Below are 12,414 nucleotides of genomic sequence, written 5' to 3' on the forward strand. Positions count from 1 at the left end.
ACAAGCAGCACTGATCAAACTTCAAAGTGCTCGACTACCTCTACCCACCAATGATATCAGTGTAGACAAGCAGATTCATAAATGTTGTATTGGCTATCAGAGAGTCCTAGTGAAGAAAAAAAACCCAGTGTTGGAACAGGGATAAGGTGGTTCATGGACTACTTGCTTGGCATCTCTTTTTCTCACTTTCAGTATCTTTCTCTTAACAATCTGAAGTTCTCGCTTGGATGTTTCCTCGTTTCTTTCTCTCGTCCTGCGGGGTAGTAACTGTTCATCTCTGCCATCTCTCTCTTTCTCGCTCACTCCCACCTCAGGGCCACTCCAGTCTAAATGGAGTGATTAGTTTAAAGTGGGTGCTGTCAGTGAGATCATCCTAAGATAGAGTCCTATCTGGAATGACCTGAGCCGACAGCAAACCAGCTCCAGAGATGCAGAGAGAAAGAGAGGCTATTAAATGTTCTATTTGTGACAGCTGGCTCGGGGCTACAGCCATGCCTCCTCTCTGCAGAGCTCCATCTAGATCCAGCAGCAGTGTTTGCTCTGAGCTGTGTCCATGTCACCCAGTGTCTGTGCGACTTGGACAGTGGAAGAAGAGGCGGAGGAAGAAATCAGAAAAGAAGCGTGATGGAGACAGAGAAAAATCATCTTCACCTTATATTAATGCATACGTGTGCAGGATTCACTCCAAGCAGCACATTTTATAAACACAATCCCTCTTGCAAGTTAAAGATAAAAAATAAAAATGACCACAATTTATCAGTGCATTCCTGTTTTAGTAAAACATAACTATATTTTCCAAAATAATTTTGTCAGCTCAGTTAACCCTCAAGCAACCAAGCTATTTTAGAGACAAATATGACCGAATGGGATTATTTATGATCCCATTCACTTTATATTGGAATACTTCTATATAAATGATTAATATTTTAGGGTTCTACATGTTTATTTCACTCTCTAATATATTTGTCCATCATCCTTTTCATCCTCACTCTGGGCATCAAGAATCATTCTTAATGCTTGTGCAGCTGTAAATCAAGGTTTGTTGGCTTCCTGCAAAACGGGAAAATATAATGATTACAATACCATCTGAAGCTACAGTGTCAAAAATCTCAGATCTTCCCGGGGTCATAAGTGACCCCACAACAAGTTTGGATTATACTTGCCACACAGATCGGCAGATCCTTACAAAATTTTATGAATAAATTTTCCCAATTAAAATTAGAAAAATGGTGCACACAAATATATGCCCAAAGTCAATAAGTGACTCCCACTCAGTCACTTGAGGGTTCATTCCTAAATCATGCTAAGAAACATCTGCAGCTGCTGATACAGGTTGAAAACGTTTGATTGAGCTCAGGAGGTGATTTTTTTTTAGTTTAATTTCATTATAATTCTCTCTCTCTCTCTCATTGTACATATAGGGCCTGATTTAGCAAGGTCAGAGATAATGAGCGCTAAATTGAGCGGGCCACCCAATTAAATTCAGTGCAATTAAATTTAGTTATATAGCGCCAAATTACAGCATAAGTTGCCCCAAGGAAAGTCACAAATTATGGATGGTAAGTTTTGCCACCTTAGTAGGCAGGGACACGCCCACATGCACAGGTCTGGCCCAAGGCAGAATACTTTACATACTGTATTTGATGGACACATCTTGGTTTAAGAGAACTTTGCTCGATTTTAAAGCAACTCTGGATTAATTACTGTGTTATTATCCATGTGCTTACATTTTATTTGAAGTGCCCCATCAACTTGTCACCATATTTGAAAGCACTCAAACAGAAGGCCACGCTTCACAGATGTATGCATTCTCTACCTGATAATTTTAGGTTGGGCAAATATCTTTATAAGTGAGAAATTGTGAAAATGACTTTTGCCCTTGGGTGACTTGACAAAACGTGTCAGGTTGTTGACTTCTTCCCAGTAAAATTTGGTGTTCTAAAATGGTAAATGTATTGCATTTATACAAAGCTTTTCCATCTGAATCAAAAGCTCAAAAGCTTTACAAATGATGCCTTGCAATCACCCATTCTCTCTCTATCTCACACACAGATTGATGTCAGAGTGCTGCCATGCACAGTGCTCACTAGACACCAGGAGCAACTGTATGGCTTTATAGCAAAAAGGTCCACTTCAATGGCAGTGATGGAATTTGTGGAAGGCATTTCTATTGCAATGGATAATAATGAATATGCTGTTGGTGTTTTTATAGATTTAAAAAAGGCATTTGATACTATTGATCATAATATATTGATGAATAAACTGGAGAGATATGGTATAAGAGGGTTAGTATACACATGGATGAAAAGTTATTTAGATGACAGATATCCATATGTGCAACTAAATGATGTAAATTCAAATCAGTTGAAGGTTACTTGTGGGGTCCCTCAAGGGTCAGTGTTGGGTCCTAAATTATTCATATCAATTATATGTGTAATGTTTCCAAACTATTAAAGTGTGTTTTATTTGCTGATGACACCACTCTTTACTTTTCTGGTAAAAACCTAGAACAGCTTCTGACTACAGCGGAAAAGGAATTAAATATATTAAAAAACTGGTTTGACATTAATAAGTTATCTCTGAATTTGAACAAAACAAAGTTTATTGTTTTTGCCACTCGACAAATTAAAAACCCGGTTGCAATCAGGGTTAATAATATTGAAATTGAACGAGTGTATGAAAATAAGTTTCTTGGAGTGACAATTGATCATAAGCTTTGTTGGAAACCTCATATAAACAATGTCAAATCTAAAATGTCAAAAACTATTGCTATACATTATAAAGTAAAGGATGTCCTTAACAGAAAGTCACTATACATACTTTATTGTTCATTACTACTTCCATATATTACTTATTGTCTAGAGATATGGGGTAACACAAATAAAACGAACAGTCTTCCTATTTTCAGGATGCAAAAAAAGCTATAAGAATTATTAATGGATGTAATTATAGGGAACCAACTAACCCTTTGTTTATTGACAGTAATGCCCTCAAATTTTATGATTTAGTGGAATTTAAAAGGGCACAGATAATGTATAAAGTACACAATAATTTACTTTGCCGCAATATTCAGAAGCTGTTTGAAATCAGAGAGAGTCAATATGATTTGAAGGGAACAAGTATTTACAAAAAATATAAGATACAAACAAATATAAAGCAAAGATGTGTTTCTGTAAGAGGTATTAATTTATGGAATAGCTGTAACAATGAAAAAGGTGTACTTCATTTTCATTATTTAAAAACATGTTTAAAACTAAAATATTACAGAACTATATAAATCAAGTATGAAGAATGATAATGTAATTAATGTAACTTTTGGTTGTATTATTATTATGAAATTGTATTTATATATTATTTTTTCTAATGTGCTTCAGGTTTTTTCTTTTTTTTCTTCTTATATTTCATATTGTTGAATTTGTTTTTGTAAAAAGGTTAGGCATAATAAGCTTGAGCTTCAGCCTATACCTTTTTGATTAGTATCATCCCTTTTTGAAATGTTTTTTTGTTGAATATGTGTGTGTATGTACATATGTAATTGTATTTCATTTGGGGGGTTGAATGCTAATCAAATAAAAAGTTTTCATCATCATCATCATCAACTGGGGGATTAAGGACCTTGCCCAAGAACTATCAGTCATTTCATGGTATAGCAGGGGTTTGAACCGAGGGTCCTCTGGGCTCACAACCAACACTTACGGCCTAGATGTCTTTGGCAGTTCTATTCAGATGGTCTTTGAGCACTGCTGGAATAACTTGTTTTGAACAAACAACACTTACTTAGGGAGTCTCACATGAACTCTACGATTTGCAATGGAAACGTCAACTATGACGTTTGGCCATGTGACGCGTTTCTCTGGACATGATCCAGCATGCAAGTAAATCTCTACTGAGAATTCCAGCAACCGGAAAATAACAAGGCAACGCCTACATTTCACCTGGCTGTGGCAGATAGATGGATAATTGTGGAAGGTGGGGATGGACTGGTTGTTTGCCAGGGTCAAGGACATGTGGTGGATGTGAGATGCACGGCACTAGCACATACTCCAAATCCTGATCTGGCTCTACGTATACAGGTTATTGTGTGTTGCCCTGTTCATTTGTGTCTATGGCTGTCTTAATACCTGTCTAATGATCTTCTAACACCCAGCGGTGTTAAGGTTGGTTCCTATTGTATTTCCTGTGGGGTTTTCCCTTCATACGTCACTTTTTCCTCCAGTTGTTCAACACATTTTTGTTGTAACATGAGTATAATTTGCAAGGAAACAGAGAAGTAAAAACGGATGTCCCATTAGGGCATCATAAACAATAGAGGTGGGTATAAATGAGGTGAGGGTTAAACATTAACACAATAAACAGAGGCATATGATGATACAAAAAATATGGTGGTTTAAAGATTAGAAGGCTTTGGCCTCCACCTGTCATTTTACACACAAACACTAAAGCAGAAGGACAGAGTGCGGTGTTCCAATAGGCTGCAGAGGGCAGAGGCTGACAAAAGCCATTTCATCATGCCTTAACCTCGTTCACACATTAATCTGCCACAATAGCTTCCTAATCACATAATCCACAGAAATTATACAGACAACACCTCTAAATTATGATTGCACAGCTGGATGGAGGAGAATTAACAAAGAAGACCGAGAGGTGAGTTCGTGTTCGTATCAGAACCAGGCGCTGATAAATCTGCATCCATTTCCGGAATCTGGTCGCTTTCAGCCAAAGAGCTGCACACCTGCTGACATGCAATTTAGTGGTAAGGTTCGTGAGTATTATTTGTCAAGGGAGCCTAACACTCTGCTGTCCAAAATCCATGCGTGAGACAGGCTGGTGTGCATCAGTGTGTCTCTGTCTGTGTGCAAACATTGTTTGTGACTATTTAGCATTGGAAGCAATTCATTCCACTTGAAAATGCATAATTGCACTAATCGCGGCCGTGTTAAAACGTTCCACGTAATACATGAACTTACCGACGCACCAACACAAACAAACACACGTGAAAGCACTGCACTACATCTGGGCACCAAAAAAATGATCAACGACTTTAGCGTTTTGTTATCCAGAAAACCACTTCACACTGAGGTCATCTTACAAAAACCAAATGACGTGAATGCATACGAATGCATCTACTTGTATGTGTCTGTGTGCATGAATATGCATGCATATCAGACTCACAACTTGCATTTATGAAGATAGTGAGGGTGTGCGTGTCTCCCTGACACAATGACATGATAAACATTTACGTGGGCTATGATATGATTCAGGAGTAACAGTTTGTATTAAGGAACTATTCAATTCGGTACATTTGGATTTGGTGCAAAATGATGCAACTCACTAGAAGTCTTTGTTTAATGTTACATTCATTTTCCATGATAGAATAAGCCAAAAGAAGCATTGCTCACCTTCAAATGCATATTTCATGAAAAACTGGGGCTCTTCTTCAGTTTTTATGACTGTGCGGCAGCATGTTGGCTCCATCTCTGCTCAACTTTTGTTCACCACTGGGGGCAGCATACACAGTAGTAGAAAGCACAGAACAAGTCCAGAAGAAGACTGCTGTTGCTAGCACTGCGTAACTTTTCAGTTCTGAAACAGTATACGAGTATTAAACTGTGAAACAAATGTAAAGATCAAACGTATACACTTATCCATTATACCGCGTACCACTGTCAGACATGTTGAATTTCTCTATACCTTGCAAAGATAAAGGTTCCTGTGACCAGTCCCATGAGAGCGGTGTATTGATATAGCCGACGTATTTATTACTTTTAAATCTATCTGTACCATTTAACTATTATACCCCTCATAGAGATGTGTCCTAATTTCCAAGTTAGTGACCATTTTGTTTTTTACCTCTTGGTTTGATTTGGTATTGTCTGACTGACTGTATTATTGCTGAATCATACAGTGGCTTGTGTGTCTTGATACGTTTTCTATCATTTTTAAAAAGGTGAGATACACATCCCTATTTTCTTACTAATTACACCTAAATAAGTAACCCGACATCTCTGGACACTTGAGAGCAATACAGATGTTCTGGCTTTACTTTTCACGATCCGTATTACTGCTCATGTTTACTGACAGTGCAGGCTACACAAGTGTTGACATTAGGGTGTGTGCATCAAGTAACATAGTGCGAAAGACCACTCGTCATTCCTTATGCATGTCCTGTTCCAGTCAGCCGCTTTCATCCAAATACTGTGTATGCGTTTAAAAATGGGCTCTTCACTTCAACAAGGTAGGATTAAAGAGAAATGACTAAAATGACTCAGGAGCTGCCTTTTTGGCAGAAACGGACAGGTGCCAGAAGACCAGAGAGACGAGTCAGATAGTGGATTAAAACACAGTTAGAAGGTGTGGGATGGCATAACAGTTTACTGAAACAGAAAATTCAGGAAGCCACAATGAATGAGTGAATATGTGTAATAAGTATGTAGGTGGATAAGCGTAAAAGGCAGAAGAAGATAAGGTGAGTATATGTGGGGGAAAGACCCAGCTGCTCTTGCAGAAATTGTCACCAATTAATTAAACAAACTGTTTCAACCTTGACACGAAGAAAAGGCTTCAGACAAAGCAGCACAGACAGGAAAAGATGATCAAACACAGACTGAGAGCAAAAACTAAAAAAAGAAAAAGAAAAAAAGCAAGGACACCCTGTGTCACAGGGAATCAAGATTCTATAATTTCCGGATATACCAGATAAAAAATAACTAATTCATGTGCCACAATGTTTTTGTTGAATCAATAAATGTCAGAAAATAACTGCAAATACCCACGTTACTTTTTTTTTTTTTTTTTATAAATCAAATGACTTGTTGTGAGGTAGTCCAAGATGACCATCGGGTTCTTGGTCACCTCCCCGATCGCTCAGTTTAGACGGGCGACCAGCTCTAGGAAGAGTCTTGGTGGATCTGAACTTCTTCCATTTATGGATGATGGAGGCCACTGTGTTCATTGGGGCCTTCAAAGCAGCAGAAATGTTTCTGTACCCTTCCCCAGATTTGTGCCTCAAAACAATCCTGCCTCAGAGGTCTACAGGCAAGAATACTGCCCAAGGGCCCTTTGTGATTTTCCGGTGAGGCTGGGATTTGAACTGAGGATCCTCTGGTCTCAAGGCCAACGCTTAACCACTAAACCATCACCTCCTTCCAAATCATGTCCAAACAAATGAATTTACCTCAGTCCAGGTTTTCACAGGCTGTGTTCACATTTACACGCAGTTATCAACAGAAGACGCACTTGTTTTGGAAGATGCTGCTTGGAAATACTTTAACTCCTTACTGTGGAAACTGCTTGTGAATAAGTCCCTCGGTGTTATAATATGATGCTCCAGGTGCATTGTCTTCACCCACCAAACACAAGACAATGTCTTTTTTCAGCTGAGACCGTGACTGAAGCATGTCACGCCCTCACATTACCAGGATCCCTTGAGTAAATTAAATATCTTCAACGTCTTTTGTCGGTTAGTCATGAAAAACAAAAGTAGGTTTTTACCCTTAAAACTTGGCAATGTAAACACGTATGCTTAATTTAGTTATGCCACAATGCAGGTCCCCGCTATGTAACAATCATACACATGCACATTGCAGTGACAATGTTCAAACGATATATCGTGCAGCCCTATCCAATAATTTGCATAGATCAAACACAGAAGTCCAATTATTTCTCCTTGAAGACATTTGACCAGAGTTGTTTTCTTTCATGCCCTACTGTTGTTAAGATGAATTGAAATCGACTAACCGGTTTAGTAGTTGTGCTTACAGGACTCATGTACAGATGGACAGGCAGACAGGCTGATTGCTATATTACCCCACACTTGTTTATGGGGATATATGGTTGTCAAACTAAAAATCTTCACATAAGAGAAGCTGGAATCGGAGAGTTGAGCATTTCTACTTTGTAAATAAAAAAAGAATTCACAATAGATCGCAGCTGGCTGAGAAATAGATCAAATTGTTGTGTGTTGGGGGGGTTTGGCTGGACAAGGTTGGGTTGTTTTGTGTTTATTTTCATTCCCAGGTGATTTGGGGCTGTTCTCTGAGGAAAATGTGCTGCAGAAGAGTCTCTCTCCTCTGTTACGATGATTGGCTGCACCTGTTGCATTCTCGTGTGGCTCTCTATCAGGACAATCCACGACACCTGTGATGTTCACGTGCAGATCTGAGGACTTCCAGCTGGTATCAATGTAGTGATGAAGAACTATATTTAAACCAGCAGTGAGTGAAGGAGGACGAGGGTGAGAGACAAACGTTGTCAGCACACAACAGAGGTGACTATTCTGAAAAGTTTATCCATGAATGTAAATTGGCGTCTTATACGCAGCTATAAGTAATTATTGGTGGAAAGTGTTTGGCGTGCTCCTCACGGCAGTGGCGTGCGGATTAATGATCCTCCACTAGCTTTGAGCAGCAGCCTCCTTGAATTAAGTTGGAATTCAGACCTAAACGTGTAGCTGACAAGTTTGCCTCCAAACAATATTTCGTAGTAATAGTGTTGAATAATCTCATCTCTGTTCCTCCTTCGCAGAGTACAGTTCTGGGAAAAAGTCACCTGGGGGGGGTGTCGGCGGAACTCCTGAGTCCTGAACGTTCGGACTCCGACTGTTGAGACGCTGAGAGAGCGCGCTGCCTTTTCACCTCACTAGAACTATAATTAATTAGTATTTTATGTATAGCACAAAGGGGAGAAAAATAAATGTGTTTTCTTTTTGGAACTGCTTCTGATTATTTCATGCTGGGTTCAGTCAGATACTGGACTGCTCCTCACTCCGCGTCTTATCCATAACACAAACGTCTGTTCCACAATTCACTGTTTTTAAACTGATTTCCATGTCAGTAATGTATATGCCTTATAACTAGTGAAACGTTTGTGTTGTGTTCTCAAAATTCTTTAAGCTGAACAACAATGCATAATCCTCTGAGGTTCTGCCCTATGCTGCATGGCTTTCTATGGGAAAGTGTTGAACGAAAAAGAAGCACATGGCATTGTAATGCTGCAGAACAAACAATCACGTGCACACTTGTGGATGTGTGTGCATGCACTTGTTAGAGGTGGCTGGCACAAAGCCTCTCAAAGAATATGGACTGCAGCTCCCACAATCATCTTTTGTATAGAAGGTCGCTCTTCTCCAAAAAAACAAAACACACACACAAACTAAGACAAACGTCATTCTCAGCATTTCATTCAACGCACTGTGTAATTTTTCACTTTCCAACCGTCTCAGATGTGATGTGAAGAAGAGAACATCTTTTAAGACACACACACCAAACACTACGTCCGAAGAAGTGACAGCTCTTGCTTGCAGGTTCACCAGATTGTTGTTGCTGTGGGCTTGCTTCTAAACATATAGCACTAACACCCGCTCTCTGCTAAAAGCCTGACTTAGTCCTGATAAATATTGCATGGCGTTAATGTTTCACAGCCTGGCACAGATTGGCAACACACAGACTCCACAGCGAGGCGTTGGTGCAGGGGCGGGAGCGAGATGGAATGTTTCTTTTGTCAGCCTAACACATTTTTTGTTGTCCCTGCACCCACAAGTGCTTATTGTGCTTCTCTATATGTAGGTTCTTTTCATCAGGGCACAGATGATCCACTTATCTCCTGATAGGATACATGGGTGCTGAGTCAAAGTATGATGATACATTGCAATTTCTGTTTGCTTCTGGTAACACTAGACCAAGGAAAATGAATAATAGTACAGTGCATCCAGAAAATATTCACAGCGCTGCAGTTTTTCCACATTTTTTTAACGTTACAGCATTATTCTAAAATGGATTAAATTCTTTTTTTTTTCCAAAGAATGATGGCAGCATCATGCTGTGGGGATTTTTTTCAGCAGCAGGAACTGGGAGACTAGTCAGGATTGAGGGAAAGATGAATGCAGCAATGTACAGAGACATCCTGGATGAAAACCTGCTCCAGAGCGCTCTTGACCTCAGACTGGGGTGATGGTTTATCTTTCAGAAGGCCAATGACCCTAAACACACAGCCACGATATCAAAGGAGTGGCTTCAGGCCAACTCTGTGAATGTCCTTGACTGGCCCAGCCAGATTAAAAACTTTAAAAATTGTCCAGGTCTCCCTTGTAAGAGAGATCTCAATCTGAATGGGACTAACCTTCTGTTCACTGTACGAATTACACTGGTGTGGCACAAAATAAAAACAAAAGCATTTTTAATGTAGTCGACTCAACTCTCCTGTTTTTTTCAGGTAAGTTTTCCATGCTGTCTATGCATAAATACCTCTCCTGCCTCTGCTTTCCCTCTTTAGCTCTCATCCCATTTCTCCTTCTATTTCCCTCCCTGACATGTCTTGTTAGCATTAGTGAGGTGACTAGCTGGAAAACCATCTGTTTCATGTACCTCTTTAGCCCATTATGTGGTTGTCTGACTAGAGCATTCACTAAGTGTGCATGTGCACTTACATGCACGTGTGTGTGTGTGTGTGTGTGTGTGTGTGTGTGTGTGTGTGTGTGTGTGTGTGTGTGTGTGTGTGTGTGTGTGTGTGTGTGTGTGTGTGTGTGTGTGTGTGTATAAGTTGCCAATGTAACGCAGGCAGGTATAAAAACAAAAATCTGACTCCAAAGACCTGCTGTAAGTTTTGTGTGTTTCAAGTGTCAGACAAAAAGGTTTGTCTCTTTTAATGGGACAGCGGGATCTTGACAAATGTTGATTTGGAACCCTGAAGGGTGCCTACATCAAATCTGTGCACACACGCGCTAGGGGGGGAAGGCCCTCATCAGAGGAAGGTGCGTTGTTTTACAAATACAAATCACCACAAGTGATTAGACGCAGCACAGTCACTGTGGAAGCCAGTGAGAAAAGCAACAGATGATGAAACGGGTCTTCCATAAGGAAATCACACGACACAGCCGCGCGCACAAATCACATATGCAAGACGAACTGAAGCACACGCTCTCAATCAGACACAAAACACAGCCTCTCGCATGCAGGGATGCCATCAGGAAATCAGCGGCCAATCAGAATAATTTGACTAGGATGATGAAAGGTCTGCTCGCGGAACAATCTGCGGTCGCTGTTGGCATCTCTTTGCCCTCGTAATGTCGTTATGACAAGAAACTATCAATGCGTATTCAAAGCATTACCTACTGCCGACGTTGTGTGGCCGGACTGCTCGGTTTTCAGCATGCGGCTACCGCTCAAGCACCTGTCTGTGGTCATTTGCACGTCAGTGCGCCAGTGAGTCGCCTCTCAACTGTTCACCGCGCTGAATACAAATCCAGTGCTGTGTCAGTCAAAACCGGCAGTGTTAGGCTCCCTGGCAATTTCCATGAGATTCGATTTAGAGGGCTAATGTATAATAGGCCCTCGAAGGGAGGTGGGAGAGTATTAATTGAGATGGACTGAGAGAGAGGAAGAGAAAAAGTGAACGACAGAAAGAGAGAAAGAGAGAGAGAGAGAGAGAGAGAGAGAGTGATGTTACTCTAAGCCAAGAGTGGGCTCTAGTGGATGCTGTCACTCTCACACACGTAACAGAATCCAAAGAAGAAGAAAAAAAACTGTAATCCATATTTATGGTGCAGAAAATTACTTTTATGATGAAATTGTGTGTTCTGATATGAGAGGAAACAAAGTAAATAATTTTTTAAAGTACGATACTGAGCTACAGAATTGGTATTCGTGGTGATATCGTGGTATCTGCTTCCAACAGTTGGTTTCACTGATTAACACAACCTTATGCAGAAAAGATGAGCGTATCACTGAAATCGCCTGTGACTGGATGGGTCAGAAAGCCTCCACCTTCTTGGTCTTGTATGGAACAAGTTTGAGACTGTGAGGTGCACAGAGGGACTGATTCAACTAATACCTCAAGGTTTTTTGTTTTGCTTTGTTTTTGTTTTGTTTTTTTGCCTTTGTGGGTGGACCACTCATCCTGAAATATTTGACTTCACTAAAAAAAAAAAAAAATCCCATGGGAACTGCAAGATTTAGTGTCATCTAGTGGTGAGGGTGCAGATTGCATTATGCCACTGCTGGTCACAATTTTGTTTCCCTCCACATTTTTGCTTCTTTGGTAAAGAGGATTCACCCTCTGTTGCATTTTCTTATGATAAACAATATGTATGATCCTCCATTTCACAAAAATGACAGCGCAAACGTGTTAGCCTGCACTAGCAAACAGTAGCTGTATATGAGGGAAGTACCCACTGAGTAAATATGTCCCTTTTGGGCTACTGTATCAACATGGCGGTACAACATGGCAGTGTCTATAATGGGGCCCACTCTCACGCAAACACAATGTCCTCATTATAAGGTTATCACAAACACATGGATTCATTGCTCCAGGTAATTATAGACTAATAAACAAATGGTTACAAATGCTATACTGTATTTCAGCTAATAAACAGCCCTAAATCCTGCACACTGTAGCTTTATGCTTTTACACACAGTAAAA

The 12,414-nt window shown here is 40.1% G+C and overlaps 1 protein-coding gene and 1 long non-coding RNA gene across 2 annotated transcripts in view; both read right to left on the reverse strand.

Annotated features, from left to right (window-relative positions):
• Positions 1-12,414, reverse strand: part of camkmt (calmodulin-lysine N-methyltransferase) — a 241,171-nt gene that overhangs the window by 159,575 nt on the left and 69,182 nt on the right. The window lies entirely within an intron of this gene.
• Positions 8,426-12,414, reverse strand: part of LOC117523059 — a 25,589-nt gene continuing 21,600 nt past the window's right edge. The window contains exon 4 of the long non-coding RNA XR_004564401.1: positions 8,426-8,437. This is a non-coding gene — a long non-coding RNA (uncharacterized LOC117523059). The remainder of the gene's footprint in view (positions 8,438-12,414) is intronic.

The sequence above is a fragment of the Thalassophryne amazonica genome, chromosome 13 (genome assembly GCF_902500255.1).
Source record: "Thalassophryne amazonica chromosome 13, fThaAma1.1, whole genome shotgun sequence".
NCBI lineage: Eukaryota > Metazoa > Chordata > Actinopteri > Batrachoidiformes > Batrachoididae > Thalassophryne > Thalassophryne amazonica.